Source organism: Crocodylus siamensis, chromosome 2, assembly GCF_052110815.1.
Source record: "Crocodylus siamensis isolate JL-2025a chromosome 2, ASM5211081v1, whole genome shotgun sequence".
NCBI lineage: Eukaryota > Metazoa > Chordata > Crocodylia > Crocodylidae > Crocodylus > Crocodylus siamensis.
The window spans coordinates 99,543,338-99,555,495 of NC_143396.1; positions in this window are offsets into that span (position 1 = coordinate 99,543,338).

Below are 12,158 nucleotides of genomic sequence, written 5' to 3' on the forward strand. Positions count from 1 at the left end.
CTGTGCCTCGGCCGGCCCCTAGTGCTAGCTCGAGAGCAGCAGCCAGAGCGGCTGCGAAAGTCACTGTGACTTCCATCCACTCAAAGCTCCCTTTATCTATCTGCAGCAGGGATTGCATCTCTGGTGCATCTGAGAAATACAAAAAATAAATAAATAAAATTGTTTTATATATATATATATATATATATATATATATATATAAAAATAAAAGGACGGGAGATATTCAGTAGGAAAGACTGTCCCCTATGACGGAGAGATGGGAGATATTCAGTAGGAAAGTTTGTCGATTTTTATTTTTTTTAATTCCGTAATCCATGGCCATACTACTTGTGTGGATGGGTAGAGTGGGGTGGGATGGTTTGGGAGCAACACAAATAAAAGGCAAGCAGAAAAGTAGGCAGGAGCAAGAGCAAGGTTTGGAAGACATGCCCTTCAAGATACTAACTTGGAGGCAGAAGGTAAGAAGTCAAGCAAAAGCTCTGAAAGTGCAGGTAAGAAGCAGGAGCGTGGGTTTTGATACACACCTTTAAATACTAAAATATTACAGGGCATGCAGGAACACCCAGGAAAGGGGAAAAAAAGAAAACAAGTTCTAAGTGATGTCACGCAAGGATTGGAAAGATGAGTACAAAAAGGGAAATACATGGCTACAAAAGGAAGGCTTGCTCTGAGAGCAAGGGGAGTTGGCAAGTCAACAGAAGCAAAATAATATTGGGTTGTATTTGTATCTTTTTTGACAGAAGAAAAGAACTTGCTTGCTTTCCGAGTAGAGCGGCTATAACAAGTACACAGCTATTCCACTTTGTTCTCATGCTTTAGGATAGGGCTGCCCAGAACTGGGTCTGTGGATTTGGTGTACCTGTGTATAGAGAAGTCACAAATTCCCTTCATCACATTAACTACTGCTTCTAAGTAATGAATATATATTTTCTTCTGAAGTAGAATATATTTCCAACTGTACTGTGCTTGGAAACTTAGGGGGAAAGTCTCTTGTGTGTTTTTTGCATGTATTTGTCATGGTTCAGGGTTAGTTGCATATTTGACCTTCTCTGGTCTCTCAGCGCACAGAGTCTATTACCTTCACCTCTTCTAGCCTAGATTTCCAGGATTCTCCTACTCTTAGACTAGGTCCTTAGGCAACATTACCCTGTGTATCAGCTATGATTTCTTTCTTGGCTCGGACCCTGCAAGTTTTGCCTTTGGGAGCTCTGACCAGTGGTGAATATAGTGACAGACCCAAAAGTAGCCTTTTCAAAATAAAGTCTTGTTAAATCTTAATAGGAACACACTGAGGCATAAAAGAAAAATTACTGTAATTAGTAATTACACATCACTGTAAAAACCTATATATGCTTAATCAGACATGAAGGCGGAGGTAGCCCTATTTAATCTCACCTTTGTCTCTGGGGCTGGGGTTCAGTCCACTCCTTAGAAGTCATCTTCTTCCTTCTCCCCACCTTTCAATGACTGTCCTTTTATCTACCCAGTGTTCTTTGATCCAGAGCTAATTTTTCCCATGGCTAGAACCGACAACCTGCCCCCTGTGCCAAATCAACCTGTTCAATTCACTGTTGGTGGACATAAATTACCTAAGTGATTTGTTTGAACTATGCTGAGCTATTTGAAAATACTGTCCTCTTTCTTGTGCACATGCAAGTAATCCCTGCCTGAATTAACCCCTCATAATCATATGGGGAACTATACAGTAGTGAACAGAAGGAATACAGAATGTTCCTAAAACACTACAGGCCAAGCCCTTTATACATAACTGGTATTGTTCCATGTTCATGGTCACATTCTTACATCCAAATTAATTAGAAGATACTTAGTTATTTAGTGTAGTTACTTAGCAAACGTTCTATGAAGCCAAATGTGAATGAGCAGAGCTATTAATATTTCCATCTCATGCCTCTTTATTATGAGTCTTGGCAATATAAATGTATACTTCTTCTTTGGACAAGAGTAAATTAAAAGACAATATATTAAACACAACTAACCAGAGTATCCAGTTCACAGGACCAAGTGCTGCTAGGGGACATTAATTACCATAACATCTGATGAGATAGTAATACAGCAGTGCACAGACAGCCCAGGAATAAAGGAGGAAGCTCTTCTCAATCTGCTGCTTACAACAAGGTTGAAGTGGTTGAGAATATGAAGATGGAAAGCAACTTGGGTGAGTGGTAAGGAAATGGTGGAGATAAAAGATCCTAAGGGAAGGAAGGAGAACAGCAAAAAGATGATGGACTTCAGACAAGTAGACATTAACAGACTCAGGGAACTGGTGGATAGGATTTCATGAGAGGCAAATGTAAAAGGAAAAGGAGTCCAGGAGAGCTAGTTGTACCTTAAGGAGGCCAGACTGAGGACATAACAGACAGCTGTCCTTATGTGAAGGAAAGATAGAAAGTGCAGCAAGAGACTGGCCTGATTAAACACCAAAGTTTTCAGTGAGTTGAAAGTCAAAAAAGAATCTTACAACAAATGGGGAGGTGGCCATGGTAGTAAAGATGATTATAAGAGTATCACAATGGCATGGAGGGAGAAAATCAGGAAGGCCAAAGCACAAATGGATATGCAGCTAGCAATGGACACAAGACAACAAAAAAGCACTCTGTAAGTATGTTAGAAATAAGAAGAGGGTCAAGGAAAGTAAAGATCCCTTAACGAATAGGAAGGACTAAGATACTTACTGCCTGTTTTTCTTTAGTCTTCACAAATAATATCTGCTCCCTCCCATGATGAGAAGAGCTGGCAGCATGGTTAGAGACGATAAGCAGCCTACAGCGTGGAAGAACAGGGATGAACTTTCTCAGAAAAGCTGGATGTATCGAAGTCAGCAGAGCTTAAATGATATGCACCACAGAGTAGGAACTGCCTACATTAATTGCAGAGGCACTGGGTATTCTCTTTAAGAACTCATGGAGGTTAAGCAAAGTGAAATATAGTACTAATGTTTAACAAAGAGAAGATGGGCAATCCAGAGAACTATAGGCCTGTCAGACTGATACCTAGTAAGACTTCAGAGCATGTTATCAAGGAATCTGTTTCTAAGCAGCTGGAGGAGATCAGGGTGATCAGGAACAGTCCGCACAGATTCAGCAAAAGCAAGCCATGCTTGATCAAGCTCATTTCCTTTTATGGCAAGGTGATAGGCTTTGTCCATGGGAGTAGAGTAGTGGCTGCAATGTACCTTTCACAAGGGTTTTGACATTATCTCCTGTAACATTCTCATTAGTCAGCTAAAGAAATACAGTCTAGATAACAGAACAGCAAAGTGGATCCATAACTGGTTGAATCATCGTGCTCAAAGAGTGGTCATCAATAGCTCAATGTCTAACTTGGAGGAGGTATCAAGAGGGATTCCTCGGGAGTCTGTCTTGAGTCTGGTACTGTTTAGTATCACCATTAAAAATTTGGAGGATGGGATTAAGTGTACAGTTAGTACATTTGCATATAACACCAAGCTGGGTTGAGCTGCAAACACTTTGGAGCAAAGAATTAGAATTCAGAATCACCCTAAGGAGTAGAAAAAAATAGCTCACAACTAAATGAAATTCAGCAAGGACAAGTGCGAAGTCCTTCACTTAGAGCAATTATTTGCCCAAATACAGAATGGGAAATGACTAGCAAAGCTCCAGTATTGTAAAAAAAAAAATCTTTTTTTTTTCTGGGTTTAGAGTGCACCAAAAGCTGAATGAATCAACAGTGTGGTCTTGTTGCAAAACAAACAATTACATACTAGGCTGTCCAATTTTGGGCACTGTACATCAAGAGAGATATTGCCAAATTAGAAATGGTTCAGCAGAGAAGAAAATTATTAAAGATATAGAAAACATAATTTATGAGGATAGGCTGAAAGACAAAGGCTTATTTAGTCTGAAGAAGAAAAGAGGCGAATATTTGATAGCAGTCTTCAAATATCCAAAGAGCAGTTATAAAGAGGATGGTGATGGATTATTCTCTTTGGCTGTCAGAGACAGGACAAGAAAAAACAATCTGAGATTGCAACAAGGGAAATTTAGGTTGCATTTTAGGAAAAGCTTTCTAACTGTTAGGTGGTTATGCACTGGATTATATTATCTATAAATCTACAGGTGACTTCACAGGTTGTAAGTGCTAGACTTCCCTATCCCTGGAAGTTTTTAAGTTAAGCAAATACTTGATGGGAAAGATTATGCCTTAAACAAGGGGTTGAACTAGATGACATCATGATTTTTCTATGATTTTTTTGATTACTTCAATTTTGCTGTTTCACATAAAGAGTTTTGTTTTTGGAAGGTTTTTTTATTCCTGAGATACGTTCATCATTCTGCTACCCATATGGATAGTTATTTTGCTTAATACTGGACATTGCTGTAGACTTCTTACTAAGACTAGATTCCCAATCAGATTTTGGGAGTTTTGTCTCAGTAGGAGTAAGTGAAGTTCTGGCTTCACTGAAGTCATGGAAAAACTGCCATAAGGCAAGGGTTTCATTCATTTGGATCCCACTCAGTAAATCAGTTGTCAGTCTTCTCCTCCAGAAAGTAACCTTGATTACATGCCAAAATGAAACATTTAAACCCCACTTCTTGTTTAAAAACCCCAGCAACCACAAAGCAAGAAATTTCTACTGCATGAGTGGTGGTGTGAAAAAACATTCCATAAGCACAATGGATAACTGGGGTTATATATGATTTAGCTAGCATCCTGATCAGAAAATGTTCACCTATTGCTACCACCAGAATAAGCAGACATCATTTTGAAGTGCTTCTAGGTCCGCTCATTCATATCTGTATTTTGGTTTTGCCATGATGTGATGTACACAATGTCCACACATGCAAGGATAGACAACAACATTTGTGAAAAAACTCACTGGTCTTCTTTGGAATGATGATTCTCATTCAGATAGCCCACTTTCAGGAACTAGTAGGGCAGGGGTTGTCCACTGGGGTTGCATGTACCCATGGGGGTACTTGGACCAGTTCTAAGGGGTATGTGCAGGCAGGCAGGGACGGAGCACTGCCACCTTCCAGGAGCAGGGCTGGGGTGGGGTGAGGGCAGCGGCACCCCTCTGCGGGGTGAGGAAGCTCACACATGGCAGCCGCTGCAACCACACACCAGCCCGGTGAGCTTCCCAGCCCTGCAGAGGGGCTCCATTGCCCTCACCCCAGCCCGGTGAGCTTCCTCACCCCGCCCTGGCCCTGCTCCTGGGAGGCAGCACTACTCTGGCTGCCTGCGCACTGTCCCCACCTCCCTACTCAGCATCTAGCCATGTGGCATTTGCCCCCCCCCCACTTTCCCATGCCACCCCCCTCCCCGAGCTCAGTGCCCAGCTCCCAGGGGTACTGAGACTAAAAAAGGTTCAAAACCCCTGTAGTAGGCCTTTTAAAGCTGATATTTTCTCTCCATAGGTGTCGCTGGTCAGTTTTCTATAAAAAATACTGGTAACCTTTAAAGGTCACACGTTAATAGAGCAGAAAGATAAATGAACAAAATGGACTGCTGAACAACTGGCTATATCAGGGGCTGGCAACCTGAGGCCTATGGGCTGGATCTGGCCTACAGAGACACTTGATCTGGCCTGCATACATGGGGCTTCAGTGGAGGAGAAATTGGCTGCAAGAGCTGCCACGGGAGCTCTGCTTCTACCACCATGCGGAGAAGAGCAGCCACAGGAGCTCTCCCTAGGCTGCATGGAGAGAAGCAGCAGCAGTGGTGACTAGATCCTAGTGCCCATCTATCTCTGATCTGACCTGTGTTATTCAGGCCTGCAACCTGCAAAGATTGCCAGGTGCTGGGTTAGATTGATTTTTGAGTCTTTCTTAAGCTGATTTGAACTAAGCAGTTTTATTTTGCTCTTTTTCCCTGAATTAACCTCTAGGTGGCAGAAGTTAGTCACCAGAATCCTAAAAGAAAACAGCAAATTGTCAATTTTTCAAAAGGTATTAAATATCCTAAAGATACAACACAAGATAATACCCCACAAAATAGTGAAGGCTCAAGTAAAAACTAAACAATATTTAGCTTATAAAGTTGCCATTAGAGACGCTGTCAGAATTTTCCAGTATGTATTCCACTGTGACACTGTAACCAAGGAAACCTACTTTTTTCTCAAAGAATGTGCTAAGCTGTGTGGAAAGATAATGCTTATTGACCTATGTTGTATTTCATTTTTTATTAAGACGACCATTGGGAGTCAAGGCTCTACCTCCCTGTCAAAACTAAATACCATCATCCTTTCTCCCTCTTAGATGCCCTTAGTAGCTTTCTATTCTTTCCTTCTGGCTAAGAAAAAAACAGACAGGGGTCTAATCAGAGTCTATCAGCCTTATGCTGTAACTTGCCAGCAGGGTTTCTGTTGAGTCATGCTCTCACCGTCACACTCGCCGTTCTCAACCCCGGCTATGCAAGGATGGGGCCATCTTTACTGCAACCCTGAACCTTTCTACCTAGACAGCAAGATACTAGGGGCTCCTACAGACGTGTGGGGAGCCTACCCCACGCTGCTGGAATCCAGCGCATCGGAGCAGACTTGATTAAGATGGAGCATGGAAATTGATGTGCTCCGGCAGCCTTCCGTCTCATGTGTATTAATGTCCCTGTGTGTCCCTTTGCTGAAAAAATGGCAGCAGGGCATTGAAATAAAACATGTTCAAAGTTCCCCACCACCATTTTTCAGCTCAGGGACACTGATAGACATGATGCACAGGTGCTTTTAATTAAACATATGAGTCCCAAAACATATGTAAAAATAGGGTTATCATCCATCCAGGTTCTCCCAGATATGTCCTTTTTTGGGTTCTCCCATCTCCCTCTCGATGGTTTTTTTTTTTAAAAATATCAGCAAATGTCCAGGTTTTTGCTCTCCCTTTGCTTTCCTGGGGCTTGCCCCAGTAAAAAGATGCTTGGGGCTGGGGGCAGCCAGGAAAGGTCATTGGAAGCCAGGGCATCATGTGCTATGTGTGCAGGCCCCAGCAGCTTCAGGCAGGTAAGTGTGTGCATATGTGTGTGTGTGGGCAGGGGGATACAGGCCAGGAGTTCAGGGCACTGGTAGGGCTGGTGTGGGGCTGGGAGCTGTGGTTTGGGAGTGAAGGATATCAGCAGGGACTGTGGCTGTGGGTTGGGAGTGAAGGGCACCAGCATGGTCTGTGGGGGCAGGGTACTGCGGGTCACGAGTGAGGTGTAGCAGCAGAGCTGGCAGGGGGCTGTGGCTTAGGAGTGAGGGGCAGGGCACAGGTATATCACTGCCCTCCCACAACCATAAAGCCCCTCCCACCCTTCTCTTCCTCCCCTCCACAGGTGTCCTCTTTGAAACTGGAAACATGGGAACCCTAGTAAAAATGCCCTAGGCCGAGAACTCATTGATAGGCTATGTTACTTTTTGTTAAGTTACGGGATGCATATAGTCATGAGTTCAGAATTTTTTTTTTATATTTGCAGCTTAATTGTGTACCATGCAGTATATATGGTTGTTTAGATCTGTTCTCCTCAATTGTTCCAGTGCCCTCCATAGCCGCTAAGACTTCTATGCAGACCACATGTCTACACATGTAATTAATGCAAAGCAGTAAACTCTGGAGCAGTTTGAGCCAGAGTAAACAGGACAGCAGCAATTTGAGTTGGGGCAAACCAGGCCTAGGCTGGCAGGGGGTCCTGGTGGCAGCATCAGACAGCGGAGGGGCTTGTTGCCGGCACAAAGTGCCCGAGGGAGGCAACAATTGGGTTCGTTGCCCGGTGTGCATCGCACCAAATAAACACACTGGGGGGAGAAGCAGACAGAGTTTATTTGAGCTCAAGTAAAAGGCACAGGGAGACTGTATTGTCTCAAATCCTGCGCCCTTAACCCTGCAACAGCGGGATTTTATACCCCGGTCAGTTTCACTGTCAGTGATTCTCCACCAGCTGGGCTCCCTCTTCCTCCCCTTTCCCTCCTCCTTTCTCTCTCTGAGCAGTGCCCTTGCATTCCACAGATAACAGTTTTAACTCGCCTGCTTTCCAGAAGGACAGGACATTGCAGGCGCCATAGAAAGGGTTACAAAGGTTGGGCAAGGGGGGTTTTTGGCTCGTCTGAGCCTGGAGCAGAAGGACTTCCTCGACACTCGTGGTCTTCCATCCCTCTGAGTTACCCAGGGTTATGCCCAGTGACACCAACAGGCTGCTAGGGCATAATGGATCTCCATGATGGCACACTATACCACATGGCCACACTCGTCTGAATACAGCCAGAGGAATTAAATTGCTACGGAGTTAGTATGTTATTATTTGACAGCCAGGGATCACTGATACAAATTATAGAGCAAGGTGCAGAGCAACAGAGATGTAGGCATTCCTTCTCTCATTCTTTGTAATTCAGAATTCCAGGGCTGAGTAGCTGGGTCGAGCAGGAGTACTGTGGAGTTAAAATAGGCTGTGTATGGAGCAGAGAGTCCATGCCTGTTTCCTGAACCCCCTAATTCATCTCCTCAGCTGCTCTTCACACTACCAGCTCTGAATCATTGTTTCTTCCCTGAGCCCCTTCAACTTAACAGCATCTCATTTGAAATGAGAGTAATTTCAGAAGCTGTCAGTTTGTTACTGTCCAAGTTCCTTGCATTCCAAAATATAAATGATGATTCCTCACTTTTATTGTTGGAAACAATTTAGATCAGAAATGAAAGCCATAACACTCTACAGAAATATCTATTACTACCAGAAGGAGAAACTCTGCTACATTTTAAGTTTCATGCTTAAATAATTTTTGTGTCCCTGACATCAACTTGAGCATTAGCAAGTTGAGAGGCCTGCCTCATTGCCCTTATGCCTTTCCCAAGCCTTCAGCATACATGCTGATGAAGTCCTGGCTGCCAAGATTTCCTAGCTGCCAGGAGTAATGTCTGCCAACGTGACTTTTGTTTTTAAGCCCATAGAAAGTCTAGCAAACAGAGCCACCTCCATGGAGGAGCCAGACTGAAGTGAAATGTGATTGATTAATTGTGCCATGATGGAGTGATAATGAAACATTATTTGTAAAGTTTCACAGTCATTTTGAAAATATAATGAAGTTTGTTATCAGTTTCAAATAACTGCTGACCTGAACTGTTACAATTTAATTTTAATACACTACACTTTTCTCTCAAATAACGTGCTTGTTCTGATCTAATTAAACCCCTGTTACCTTCCTCCCAATTTCCATAATTACTTTCATTATTACAATGCCTTCTCATAGCATTTGATATGCTTGGCTCTCAGGAGATTACATTATAAAATGGGTGCAGTCTATACCTTTCTAACTGACCTTTGGAACAGCATACATCAAGCTTAATTTGCTTTTAAATCCCAGCCTTGCAGCAAGTGACCTTAAAAGCTACATCAATATTTGTTTGATGTCAGATAATTTTGTCTGAAGACGTTTATCCTAGTTGATTTAACTATACAGAGAAAAAGGGAATAAAGAAAAGAACCTGAGGCTATCATTCACTGCTGTATAGTGAAACAGCAAGTTCCAATACCATCAAATTCTAAACTATACCTTCCTACATAGAAGTTATGCGAAAGATGGTATACTATATTTTTTTGTTTCTCTACTTTACAACAAATGCTTAGAATTACTATTTATTCATTGCCTGTAAAGTTCTCTCATTTGCATATCTCTAACTGGCTATTTTGTTTGTTTTTTCACGGGGGGGAAGGGGAGAAAAATTGTTAAGTAGAAGACCTGATTCAGCAAAGCACTTAAACACATACTTAGTCATCCCTTCTTGTTTTAAAATCTGTTAATTTTTTTTGATGAAACTTACACAACTTCCCTTGCATTTCTTTATTTTCAGAAAGAAACTTTTTATCTTTTTTTGGTAAAATACCTTTCTGTCCCGCAAAGGAAAAAAACAGGTTACAGGGGTGGGCGGATGAGAATAGGATGGGATTCAACACTGACAAGTGCAAAGTGATGCACCTGGGGAGGAACAACCGGCACCATCCCTACAGGCTGGGGAACTCCCTTCTCGTCAGTGCAGAGGCAGAAAAGGATCTTGGAGTCATCATTGATGCCAGGATGAACATGGGCCAGAAGTGTGTGGATGCAGTCAGGAAGGCCAACAGCACCTTGTCATGCATCCACAGATGCATCTCGAGCAGGTCCAAGGAGGAGATGCTCCCCCTCTATGTGGCACTGGTCAGGCCGCAGCTGGAGTACCGCGTCCAGTTCTGGGTGCCGCACTTCAAGAGGGATGTGGACAGCATGGAGAGGGTCCAGAGGAGGGCCACTCGCATGATCAGGGGGCAGCAGGGCAGGCCCTACAAGGAGAGGCTACAGGACCTGAACCTATTCAGCCTCCACAAGAGAAGGCTGAGGGGGATCTAGTGGCCTGTTATAAACTAGTCAGAGGGAACCAGCAAGCACTGGGGGAGTCCCTGTTCCCCCGAGCACTACCAGGAATGACTAGAAATAACGGTCACAAGCTGGCAGAGGGTAAATTCAGATTAGACATCAGGAGGCGCTACTTCACTGTCAGGGTGGTTAGGATCTGGAACCAACTTCCAAGCAAAGTGGTGCTCGCTCCTACCCTGGGGGTCTTTAAGACGAGGCTTGACAGTCACCTGGCTGGGGTTGTTTGACCCCAGTACGCTTTCCTGCCATGGCAGGGGGTCGGATTTGATGATCTGCTCAGGTCCCTTCTGACCCTACTAACTATGAAATGCAGTAGTTGATCTGATCTATCAGGATGTCAGTAAAGCACTTATTATGGTACCACTTGGGCAATTTATAGTGAAGATGGCAGAGTATTACAAGAATTGGATGGTGGGTGAGGAACTGGAGATAACAGTGGGTTGTTTTGAAAGGGGTGAAGGGAGGTTATTAGTAAATAGCCCCAAAGATTAGTGTTGGAACCAATCTTATTTAATATTCACTTTGATGAACTAGGCTGAAAAATATGAGATAATGAAATTTGTTGCAAATTATTATCAATACAGAGGAGAAGTAGAATATCATGAAGGAGGAATTGAATGGCATTGTGGATTTGAGTGATAGAATTAGCATGATATTAAACAGTACAAAGTACATGACTCATTCCAAGAACTAATAACAAGAATTTCAGGTATAAAGCTGGGCCTCATCATTTGGAAGCAGCAATGAAGGAAAAAGACCTGAATATTTTAGTTCATCACAGAAGAAAATGAGCCACCAGTTTGATGTTGCCATTAAAAGACAAATTTGATCCTAGGAGATATTTTCCAGTGGAGACAGGGAAATATAATTACCATAGTATAATGCCCTAGGATGAGCTCATCTTGAATCCTGAGTACAATTCCAATCCCCGCTGCTCAAGGAAAACTAACTGATGCTGTAACAGGTGCAGAGAAGTTTTAGAAAATTAAGGAACAGAAAGCCTATTTTATGAGAGATTAGAAGATTTTGGCTTAGGTAACCAAGCAAAATAAATGCTGAGCAGAGATACGATTGTTCCCTAAACACACCAGGGAGACACAAAAGCTATTTAAACTAAAGGACATTTTTGGCACTGGAATTAATTGGAATAAACTAGCCATGAATAACATTAAAGTGGAAATCAGAAGAAGGTTCCTAACCATGATAGGAGTGGGCTGCTATAACAGTCTTGTGATGCGGTATACAAACAATCAGACTAGTTCTGTGGAGCTTGATCACTTTATGATTGAGATACTATGATGTGTTTATATGAGGTAATGGGAGAGGGCTTGCCTGACTCCGAAGGTCCTTTCCTGTCCTATGTTCTAGCCACAAAACCAGCTGTTTCATATACTAGACACAAACTATGCCCTTCAGCTAACATGTATTACTGTGTCTTACATAGATTATTTAACTCAGCCAATGCTCAATATCACCGTCAGTCTTGTCTAATTTTAGCTTAGATTAGATAGGAAAACTATTCAGTACATATTTGCATAAGGCATCTAATACTGAATGCTGCAGAGCAAGGAAAAGCTATAATTAATGGAGAAAAATTACCATCTAGATAAAAAAGCAATATGAAAAGAGTAGCTTGTCATGCGGTTCACCATTGAGAAATATATGGAACAGCTGAAGTACAGAATATGTTATTGCAGCTGTTTAAGTGGGAAATATAGCAAATTAATATTCTGTCACCTCTTCACAGGCCTGATGTAGCTCCCACTGAAGTCAATGGGAGTCTTCTCATTGACTTCAATGGACATTG